This window comes from Triticum aestivum, chromosome 2B (genome assembly GCF_018294505.1).
Source record: "Triticum aestivum cultivar Chinese Spring chromosome 2B, IWGSC CS RefSeq v2.1, whole genome shotgun sequence".
Lineage (NCBI taxonomy): Eukaryota > Viridiplantae > Streptophyta > Magnoliopsida > Poales > Poaceae > Triticum > Triticum aestivum.
In genome coordinates, this window is record NC_057798.1 from 92,409,045 (window position 1) to 92,421,277 (window position 12,233).

At 52.8% G+C, this 12,233-nt stretch overlaps 1 pseudogene; it reads left to right on the plus strand.

Moving 5' to 3' along the window:
* The first annotated feature begins 1,047 nt into the window (after nt 1-1,047).
* On the plus strand, nt 1,048-2,805 carry LOC123039023 (tyrosine--tRNA ligase 1, cytoplasmic-like; annotated as a pseudogene).
* The last annotated feature ends 9,428 nt before the right edge of the window (nt 2,806-12,233 follow it).

Sequence of the window (12,233 nt, forward strand, 5' to 3'; positions counted from 1 at the left end):
GCGGGAGACGGCCAGCGCCCGCCCCGTCCTCGCCCGTCCCGTCCACGCACGGCGAGCTCCAGCCTCCGAGCCTAGAAGTCGCCGAGGAGAGAGGGAGTGTGGGCTGGAGAGGAGAGAGAGGGAGTGTGGCTCGCACGTGGGTGGGCCTGGAGAAGATAAAGGCAGTTGGAGACACTGACTGGTGGACCATTTGCATGCAAAAGTGAGTGCCGGCGTCCCCAGCTGCCCCTCGGGTTGTTGGGATTCGCCTGATATCGCCGGCCGTGTTTTTGGATAAATCCGGCGCACAACAAGCCTTTGGGGGTGTGGCTGGGAGCATTTTTTACTGCCGGCGGCCAAAAAGCGGTCTGGGGGGGCGTCCTGGGGGCTCTAGTGGAGATGCCCTAAGACCTGAGACCCCAACCTTGCCACTTCCGGGTCTGGGGCACACACTGGTCCGGCGTGCTCTCAGAGGCAGCCGCCGCCAACTGACACCGCTCCATCTTTAGAACTGTATTGATGCATCAACCTTGCTCGATCCAACTATCGTCGACGCCACCACGGCGCCCAACGACACCTCCTCCCTGCGCGCAAATAGCTGAACACATCGCGGTCGCCACTGATACACCTCAGCGCCATGCTACCAAGTACCACCAGCCGACACAGCTTGAAGCCCTTGGAGGATCTGTCGTGCGTAGCACCTGCCGACCAGGCATGAGCAAGCGTAGCACCTGTCGGTCAGGCATGACTTGACATCTCCACCAAAGCTCCATGCAAGACGAAGCTGCTCGACAAAACGATGCTCCCAAGAGAGAAACGACACCGTAGTGCCGCCATTGTCCGGTCTGGAACACCAGATCCTAGGGTTTCCCCCGGAGCAATACGAGTGGGTCGACGGTAGTCACATGACGATGCCTTCATCAAGGTAACGACGTGGAACGCCGCCATCGCCCGTCGTCGGCTCGATTTTCACTGGCAACTACGTCTTCCTGACACGCAGCTGGTGCCAGATAACGGATCCCGAGATCCGAACACCTAGCCTCAGGCCGACCACCTCTGACGGAAGAGATGACCACCACCGTCGGCTGCATCGGTCAGAACAGATCTGATCGGAGGTGCCGCCGACGAAACCACCAGGCCCTCCACGCCGTCGTCGCCGATCTGAACGCGGCATGCACGCCACCGCAGCCAAGCCGGCCGCCGCCGACCGCAGCCGCCGCCGCCGTCCGAAGGGCCGTCCGCAGCGCCCACAGCCCTGGCCTCCACCGCGCCAAGCCGTCGCCGTCCGAGGACGGGCCGGCCTCCCGCCACCTGCAGCCATCCGCCGCGCCACAGATCCCAGATCGGTCGTGCCACCACACGCCTTGGGGTCCGCCCCACCCCGAAGACGCGCGAGAGAGGAGATCCCCCGCCACCGCCGTCGGGCCCCAGGCTTAGCCCGGCGGCGGCTAGGTTTCTGGCCACCCGAGTCGCCCTAGGGGGAGGACGACGCGGGGGAGTTCCTATGAGTTCCGTCGGGCCCCGGGCTTAGCCGGGGTTCCTACATGCGACATCAGCTTGGTCACTTTCATCGGCGGTCATCACCTGCCGATGGTTTCCAGCCGCTGCAAAATAACAGGAGAGGATCTCCTCCCTTCAGCATCTTCGAACCAAACTGGGCCATTCCGCGTAGTTTTTCAACTGCAGAGAATTCAGCTGGTGATTCTACAGCCGATGGCGGAAGCTTTGATCAAAGGCTTGCAACGCTAAGGAGCATCGGGGACTGCGTCAAGCGGCACGAGCTCAGGATGCTCTTAAGGGATCTGCACTCAAGGGGGAAAGTCCCCGTCTGCTACGCCTGGTGTGATCCTTCCCCGCAAATGCATGTAACCCAGGGTATCTCGATGGCCATCAACGTCAACAAGATGATTGAGGCTGGCTGCCAAGTCAAAATTCTGATGGCGGATTGGTTAGCTCAGATGGACCATGACATCGACGGCAAGGTCGGTGGCGATCTGAGCAAAGTGCGTGATGTTGGCCTATACAACATTGAGATGGAGAGCAGCCGGCACGGACCTCGATAGGGTCGAGCTCATGTGTCTGTCGGATCAAATAAGCTGCAACGCAGACGAATTCTGGCCGCTTGTCATGGATGTCGGCAGAAAAAGCGATACGAAAAGAATAAAAAAATCGCTCCGCGTTCATCGCACGGATGATACAAGGGGCCATGGGAGCTTAGATCCCTACCTGTTTAGGGATTTCACTCCTGCCGAGATATTCCATCCTTGCTTACAGTGTGCCGGCATAGTGCTGTTTCACCACAAGGCGGACATATGGCTGCTCGACGTGGATCAGCGTGTTGCCCACATGTTAGCGAGACGATACCGTAACCGCCTGCAGATGAAAGATGGACCGGTTGCCCTGTTCCACAACGTGCCGCCAAATTTGCTCGAGTACCCAGAACATGAGGCATGGAATGATCCCAGATGGGCCATCTTCATGGAAGACGATGAGGAAAATGTCGGCTGTAAAATCAAGAAAGCCTTCTGCCCTCCAAAGGTTACAAAAGGCAACCCTTGCTTCGAGTACATAAAATGTATAATCTTCCCTTGGTTTGGAAAATTCGAGGTGGTTCGGAAGGAAGGGAATTGTGGTGCGACGTTCTTTAGCATGGAGGAGCTTACTGTTGCTTATGAAAATGGCATTCTGCATCCCGCCGACATGAAAGATGCGCTTGAGAAGGCAATAAACATGATGTTGCGGCACATCAATGATCGCCTCAGAAGCAACACCGGAGGCAAAGAACTAGTGGAAGCAATGGAGCAGCGATTCAGCATACCGTGGTGACAAGACGCACCACCGGACTCGCGGGCTATGCCTACGGCCCAGGGCCGTCGGCATAGGTCCATTGCCGTCGGCATAGATCTATGCCTACGGCTGCCGTCGGCATAGCCCCGTCGGCGTAGATCACGTCAGCGTAGATGTGTCAGACCGTCGGCGTAGTATAGCCGCCGGCATAGGAGCATATGCCGACGGCCGTGGGAGAGCCGTCGGCATAGTTTAGCCGTCGGCGTTGTTTTCCATCTGACGGCAACGGACGGCGCCGTCAACAGCGCTGGCGATTCAGGGGATGACACGTGGTGCATGTATGCCGACGGCTTGGCCGTCGGCATAGATGGAAATCTATGCCGACGGCCAAGCCGTCAGCATACCTGCGCCACGTGTCGTCCCCCGGCTTCTCCTGGCGGCGGGGCTATGCCTACGGCAAAGCCGTCGGCATAGATGGAAATCTATGCCGACGGCTTTGCCGTAGGCATATCTCTGCCACGTGGCAGCTCCTGGTTTCTCCTGGCAGCAGGGCTATGCCTACGGTAAAGCCGTCTGCATAGTTTTTCATATATGCCTACGGCTTTGCTGTATGCATAGATGTGCCACGTGGCAAGCCCTGGTAACTCCTGGGCATATATATGCCGACGGCTTTGCCGTAGGCATAGTTTTTTTTCCCTGTTTTCTCTTTTCCAATTCATTTGACAGCATCTCAAAACAGAACAATATGAAATTATGCAGAAATATGACAATTCATCATGTGAACATACTCAAGTTCATCTAAACATACTCAAGTTCACCATCATCATCTAAACATACTCAAGTTCATCACATCATCTAAAGATCATCACTGATGGAAGTTCATGAACATAAAAGTAGTGCAAGACATGAAACATGATAAAAATAGGAATATGAAAGGCATGGCACGATGGCCACATGCACGGAATCATCAAGCAAGAGCACCCTCGCCAAAACCACCACCCCCGCCAAAACCACCACCACCACCTCCGCCAAAACCACCACCACCACCTCCGCCAAAACCGCCATCGCGACCACCACCACTCTGCCAGATCGGAGTGACTGGGGTCGACGGAGCAGGAGTCGAGCCACCGGTCCCCTACATGTTTCAGAAAAGATTCTAACGGTAAATATGATATGATAGTGTTTCATGAACGAGAACTAGTTTGCTAGTAGTTAGGCAAATGTACTAACCGGACCATCACTGCCTAGTGCCACCCATTCATCGAACGTGGGCACGTGTGGGGGTTCTCCCGCAGGTGGTGGTGGGGGTCCCATTTGTGGTGGATCCGTACAGTTAGTCCAAGACGCCAACATAGCCTGAATGTTAGTTAAACAAGCAAACTAGAAGATCAGAAGGAATGAAAGTGCAAAAATTTAGGTTGGTTTTAAGAGGGCAAAACTAACCGTCATCATCTGACGGTTGTAATCATCGTTTGCCTTCACTTGTTTCAAGTACTCCCGCACCTCGAGATTCCTATGCTCGACAAACTCCTTATATGCCTACATAATTTAGGTTGTTTCTAAGTGAGCAATGCTGAAAATAAACTGAGAATGCAAGATAGAAAAAGATAAAGAGGAAGTACTTACAGCATGCTGGCGGGCTAAGGGAGTCTGTGAACGCCCCGTACTCTCTAACTGGCTCGGGTTGCTAGCCCGAAGCCGTGTGTACGAGATTGAAGGAGTGATCAAGCCATCGAAACACGGATACCGTCCATTCTTCTTCCCCTGGATGGCCACCACCGCCGTGTCGTCGATCTGAGACTGGGCGACCTCAGCAACAGGAATATCCGGATGCAACTCCTGATAGTGATGAATGTAAGACCCCAGGTGCTCCTCGGTCTTGCCGTAGTACTGGCTCTCGCCCTCCTTGTGATGACTCCGCTCGCGGGCCAGCTTCCACGACTCCATGTCTGAGAGCGGCCTCTTCAACTTGTCCTCCTACAACGTCAAATAGAAGTCAGCCATACATAAGAACATGACGTAAAGAAGAACAAAAATGCATCATGCACATAGATATACCTTCATGGCCTTGAAGCCCCAGTGGTTCCTGTTTCCTTGGCCGTGTGTCCCGTCGTCTCCACGGTTAGCCCGAGCCTTGATGCTCTTGGCAGCAAACTCTGCATCGGCGCCGAGCCACCTATCCACCAAACTCGCCCATCCGTCATGCCTTCCATAGCACCAACGAGGAACAACCTATGCAAATTTTGGAAGCATGACATGTGAGCACGAAACATATAGTTGACTGCTTGAAACAATGAAAAGTTAGTAATAGTTACCATCATGAACTGCTCCTTGCTCAAGGTAAGTCGTAGCTTCTGCGCTTGAGTTTTGGGCATCTTTTGTTGCAGGTAGTAGTGGTAGTACTGCGAGACGGCAACCCAGTGCACCTCATACTGCAACTGACGAGCTTTCTTCTTCACAGCCGCAAGCAAGACCACGTCGGCTCTGGCCTTGTGCTCGTCAAGAACTCTATAGAGTTGCTGCAATCATGCAAAAACCAGAAGTAAACAAGGCATGAGTTGAGTGATTCAATGATAAACTATGAACGAAACTAAAGACAAGTGATTCGGAAGAGAACTTACCCAAAATTTGGTGATCACGGCCTTAGCGGTCGTCCCATACTCCGCGTTGCTGCAAGCCTCGTAGTGGGCCCAGCTCGTGGCCAAAACCCACTGCTGCGGGTCCCTGTCTGGCCGCGGGCAGAATAGGCCAGGCCAAAACTCCTTCAACAGGATAGTGATAAGGCCGTTCGGTTTACGGCCCTTTCCGTGAAGGATCCAGTTTCTGCAAAAGAATCAAATGATTGCCATGTGTACAATAAGAAAATGTTGTCATGTGTTGAAAATATGATTGAGAGGCACTTACTCTGTCCCCACAGGTTCAATGAGCCACTTGTGCTCCTCGATAGAAGGTGGTGTAGGTAGTCCGGCATTACCACGCAGCCACCCCTGCGAAGAACCCGGTGGCAAGTCACCCCACAACGCGGGATCAACCTCCCCTCCACCCTCCTCGGCCTCCTCCTCACCCTCCTCCTCGGCCTCTGTGACGCCCGGATAATTAGGCTACAATAATCCCGCGTTAACGATGCCACGTCACCTCGGTTACTGTTGATAAACTCGAGTTAGTTCAAAAACGATTCAAATTAAAATTTAAAATATAGGCAAACAATAAAAGTTTTCAAATATTAAAATTTAAATGTTCGGAGTGAACCAAATAATACATAGGTAATTATGGTGGAGGAACCACACTCTTATAAAATGTCTAATTATTCTAAAATGAATAAAACAGTAGCAAAACCGATATTTAAATGCTTTTATAAATAAATAAAATACTAAACTAAATTGTTTTGGGATAAAACCTTTTGTGGCAGTGGTTTCATGGTATTACTAATTTAGGGATCATTTTAATATTAAGTAAAAATTAAACTTAAAAGAAAGTAAAATAGAAACAAAAAGAAAATAAATAGAAAGAAAAGGAAACACAAAACCAGAAAAGAAAACTAACAAAAAAAAGAGGAAGAAAGACCCCCCCCACTGGACCCTTGGCCCAACTGGGCCGTGGCCCAGCCGGCCATCCCCTGGCCTATAGGCCACCCCACCCCCCTGCCCCGAAACCCTAACGCCCCCACTCCCCACGACCGCAACCACCTCCCCACTCCCTCGTCTCTCTCTCTCATCCGATCCAGATCGGATCGGGCCATCCCCGTCGCCCCGCCGCCGTTCACCATCGCCACCGCCGCCCAGCGCCCTCCTCCTCAACCCTCCTTCCCGGTGCCCCCCCCCCCCCATGCTCGGCTGGTTCTGGATCGGGGAGGGGGCCGATCCCACGTCGCCCTGCACCCCCGATCCCGTCGCCCGTCGCCGCGACGACCTCGCGTCCACGTCTTCCTCCCCGAGCCCCCCACTGCCCGTGCCCTACTCCTCCCGATGTGAGCCCCGCCTTACTCCCTTCCTCTCCCTCGCGCGCTCGCGCTCGTCTCCGCGGTCCCCGCCGAGCTCGCCCCCGGTTGACGCGCTCCGGCCGTGTCCGTTGCGCGCTCACCGCGCCGTGCCCGCGCACCGCACCTGCCGTGGCCCCCAGCCCCTCCCGCCTCCGATGCGACCACCGAATCCCCCCTGCACCGGCGACGCCGCTACACCCGCGGCCAACTCCGAGCACCCTCCACCCCGCGACCACCCCTGCCCGCTCGCGCCGTGGCCGTCGCCCCCGCGGCTGTGTCCGGTGCCCGCGCCCCTGGGTTCCCGCAGTCGCCGCGGCCCGACCTCGCCCCACGCCCCTTCCTGCCTCGCCGCCGGCGGCCGGGCTGGCCCCGTCGCGCCGCTGGTCTCGCCCGAGGCCAGCGCCCGGGTTGGCCCCTATCGGGCGCCCCTGCGCCCGTTACGAGTAGCGCCCGTTCCGGTTTGGCCCCTGGGGCCTATGACAGATGGGCCCCATGCCCAAAATGTTTTAATAAAAAAAAAGAGAAGAATTAAAAATAAAAATAAAAATAATTAATTAATTAATTAATTAAAGAATTAATTAAATTAAATTAATTAATCAGGATTAGATTAACCTAATTACTAGTTAACTTAATTAACCCCTAATTAGCCTAATCAGTCAATGACATGCGGGACCCACACATAGTTGACCCAGTCAACTGCACAGTTGACTGCTGACATCACCCTGATGTCATGCCTACGTCATCAGACACTATTCTGGATAATGTTGATTAAATTAAATAAATAAATCCTAAAAATGATTTAAATCTTTTAAAATTAATATAAAATAAACCGTAGCTCGGATGGAAAAACTTTGTACATGAAAGTTGCTCAGAACGACGAGACGATTCCGGATACGCAGTCCGCTCGTCCGCCACACACCCCTAACCTATCGAACTCGCAACTTTTCCCCTCCGGTTCATCTGTCCGAAAACGCGAAACACCGGGAATACTTTTCCGGATGTTTTCCCCCCTTCACCGGTATCACCTACTACCGCGTTAGGGCATACCGAACACCGCGTATTGCCTTGTTATATTTTGTGATGCTTTGTTTGCTCTGTATTCATTATTTCTTCCCCCTCTTCTCTCCGGTAGACTACGAGACCGACGCTGCTGCTGACCAGTTCGACTACGGAGTTGACGACTCCTCTCTCTTGCCAGAGCAACCAGGCAAGCCCCCCCCCTTGATCACCAGATATCGCCTATTCTCCTCTATACTGCTTGCATTAGAGTAGTGTAGCATGTTACTGCTTTCGTTAATCCTATTCTGATGCATAGCCTGACATTGTCGCTACATCTGTTGATACCTTACCTGCAATCCTAAATGCTTAATATAGGATGCTAGTTTATCATCATCGACCCTACATTCTTGTCAGTCTGCCTTGCTATACTATCGGGCCGTGATCACTTGGGAGGTGATCACGGGTATATACTATACATACATACATACTATACAGATGGTGACTAAAGTCGGGTCAGCTCATTGAGTACCCGCAAGTGATTCTGACGAGGGGGCTGAAAGGACAGGTGGCTCCATCCCGGTAGAGGTGGGCCTGGGTTCCCGACGGCCCTCGACTGTTACTTTGTGGCGGAGCGACAGGGCAGGTTGAGACCACCTAGGAGACAGGTGGGCCTGGCCCTGTTCGGCGTTCGCGGATACTTAACACGCTTAACGAGATCTTGGTATTTGATCTGAGTCGGCTACGAGCCTATACACACTAACCATCTACGTGGGAGTAGTTATGGGTATCCCGACGTCGTGGTATCAGCCGAAGCACTTCAGACGTCAGCGACGGAGCGGCGCGCGCCGGATTGGAACGTAAGCCTGCTCTTGTATTAAGGGGGCTAGTTCCGCTTTCGGCCGCGTACGCAACGTGCAGGTGTGCTATGGGCGATGGGCCCAGACCCCTGTGCGCTTAGGTTTAGACCGGCGTGCTGGCCTCTCTGTTTTGCCTAGGTGGGGCTGCGACGTGTTGATCTTCCGAGGCCGGGCATGACCCAGGAAAGTGTGTCCGGCCAAATGGGATCGAGCGTGTTGGGTTATGTGGTGCACCCCTGCAGGGAAGTTAATCTATTCGAATAGCCGTGATCTTCGGTAACAGGACGACTTGGAGTTGTACCTTGACCTTATGACAACTAGAATCGGATACTTAATAAAACACACCCTTCCAAGTTCCACAGACAACCCGGTGATCGCTTTTCCGCAGGGCGACGAGGAGAGGATTGCCGGGTAGGATTATGCTATGCGATGCTACTGGAGTTGCTAGCTGGATATGCTACTTGGAGATGCTACTTGGAGGACTTCAATCTACTCTCTTCTACATCCTGCAAGACGGAGGCTGCCAGAAGCGTAGTCTTCGACAGGATTAGCTATCCCTCTCTTATTCTGGCATTCTGCAGTTCAGTCCACCCCTTTACACATATACCCATGCATATGTAGTGTAGTTCCTTGCTTGCGAGTACTTTGGATGAGTACTCACGGTTGCTTTCTCCCCCCTTTTCCCCCTTTTCCTTTCTTTCTGGTTGTCGCAACCAGATGCTGGAGCCCTGGAGCCAGACGCCACCGTCGACGACGACGACTACTACACCGGAGGTGCCTACTACTACGTGCAGCCCGCTGACGACGACCAGGAGTAGTTTAGGAGGATCCCAGGCAGGAGGCCTGCGCCTCTTTCGATCTGTATCCCAGTTTGTGCTAGCCATCTTATGGCAACTTGTTTAACTTATGTCTGTACTCAGATATTGTTGCTTCCGCTGACTCGTCTATGATCGAGCACTTGTATTCGAGCCCTCGAGGCCCCTGGCTTGTATTATGATGCTTGTATGACTTATTTTTATTTGTAGAGTTGTGTTGTGATATCTTCCCGTGAGTCCCTGATCTTGATCGTACACATTTGCGTGCATGATTAGTGTACGGTCAAATCGGGGGCGTCACAGCCTCCTCCTCCTCGCCATCAGGAACATACTCCTCCTCCTCAGACTCAGAAGGTGCCTCTATATAGGAGGGCATCAAAGAAGACCCTCCTATTTCAGACACGGCCCGGAGTTTTTTGCCCCGGTTGCCTCTCCCCCCACCTCCTCCTCCTCTAGGGGCTCTCCCCCCACCGCCTCCTCCTCTAGGGTCTCCTCCCCCGACCCCTCCACCTCCCTGTGAGGTGTCATCCTCGCGTAGTCGGGAGGGAACCTTGTGGGCTCGTCCACTCCGAGTAAGTCCTTTAAATTTACTGAGGAAACTAGCGCCGCTGGACTTGCCCATGATTATTAAACCACCTACATCTCTAATAGGTAAAGATGGGTCCTAATCCCACCCGAGAATGTGTAGATTGAGTACGTTGTCCATGCTCTACCCCATTCCGAGACAAAATTTCGGCAACACCTCCCCGCTGTTCTCCAAATACACGTCTCGGCAAAATGCCGAGAGAATGTGCATCCGGAGAACAACAGGGAGACGCCGCCGAAATCCTGTCTCGGAACGGGGTAGAGCATGAACAACGTACCCAATCTACACATCCTCGGGCTGTCCGTGGAAAGCGCTGGACAATCCTAAAGAGCTGCGGTGATAAATATGCAATTGAATGCATATTTATCGATGCAACCCTTTCGGATGGGAGACCTAGGTTACGCGACTTGATGTGAAAATTTAATCTAGTGACATGGAAAAAAAGTGGACGAGGTCATGGAATTGTTGCTCACCCTCCGATGTAGTCGATCAAAGGAGACGGACGATCGTGGACCAACACCTCCAACGTCGACAATCACTCCACGAAGATGGAACACCACAAATCATGTTAATTACACCGAGTGAAAAAAATTTAGGTCATCACCTCACATTAAGCATTGATACTTTTAACTATGAAAAAAAATCATGTTTCGTCAAGTGTCAAATTTTGTCCTTTAATTTTTTTGCAACATCATCATGATTAAATAACCACTGATCATATCATAATTTTGCAGCACATCTCACATAGCTACTTAACATTAAGCACTGACACTTAAAACTATGAAAAAAATCTTATTTTGTCAAGTGTCAAATTTTGTCCGGTTCAATTTTTTTGACAAGATCATCATGATAAAAATAATCACTCATCTTATACCAATTTTAGAGCACACCTCAAATGACAAGATCATCATGATAAAACTAATGCAAACTAACAATCTAACATCCTAACATCCAACATTCAACTATATATCAACCTAACAACCTAACATCTAACATCTAACCTAACAATCTAACATCCAACATCCATCCATGCATTCATTCATCCATCCAATAGTAGAAAAAATGGAAAAAAATGAAAAAAACGTAGCTCACCGAGAGGGGCGTGGCAGGGGGCGAGGCGGTGGAGGGGATGGTGAGGCAGGGGCGGTCGGGGACGGGAGGGACGGGGCCGGACGGAGCCGCGGCCGGCTCTAGGAGCCGCGGCCGGCGGGGTCGGGAGAGGCCGGGGCGCCGGGGTCGGGGGAGGCCGACGCAGTGGCGGGGTCGGGGGAGGCTGGTGCAGCGCGTGGTCGGGGGAGGCCGGGGCGACGGCGGGTGGAGACGGCGGCGCCGGCCGGTGTGGAGGCGGGGGCGGCGACGCGGCTGTGGAGGCGGGGAGGGCAGCGGGCGTGGTGGAGGCGGGGAGGGCGGCGGCGGCAGGGGGAGGTGGGGGGTGCGGCGGCGGCGGCAGGTCGGGGTGGGGGGTGCGGCGGCGGCGCAGGTCGGGGTCGGGGGGTGCGGCGGCGGCAGCTCGGGGTGTGGGGAGACAGTGAGTAGATGGGGGGTAACGCGAGTGGATAAGGTCAACTAAGCCGACGGCTAAGCCGTCGGCATAGCTCAGGGCGCCACGTGGCACCTATGCCGACGGCTTAGCCGTAGGCATACTTTTTTTTATTAACCACGTCACCGATCCGCGTACAAGCTTCCCTATGGCCGCAGCTATGCCGACGGCTTTGCCGTCGGCATATTTTTATTTTTACTTTTCTTATTTTGTATAAATTTTATAATGTTTTCTTATTTTTTATAAATATTTTAATGTTTTCTTATTTTTTATAAATATTTTAATGTTTTCTTATACATATTTTTTACATGCAGAACATTATTTAAAATGTACCATACATTTTCTTTAATGATTTGAAACATTATTTTTAATGACATGATCTTTTTTTATATTGTACAAAATTTTCTAAAATATCACGTATATTTTTTTCTATGGTCTCGTGAAAGGTGATACATAGGAGAGCAACTGACTGAGGGGTACCGTTACCGAGTGCCTGATCCGGTAACTATGCGAGTGCCTGATCCGTCTACTACCGTGTCATCGTCGTCCGTTAAGGGGGGCCACGCCCCGGAGACGCGTGCCGCCTCTTTGGACATGCCACCACACCACCCCGCATGTATGAGGGCCCGGTGCGACGCTCCGGTGGCATTGCTACCCCCCCAGGGCCCTCGACCCGCCTAACCCTGTAGCG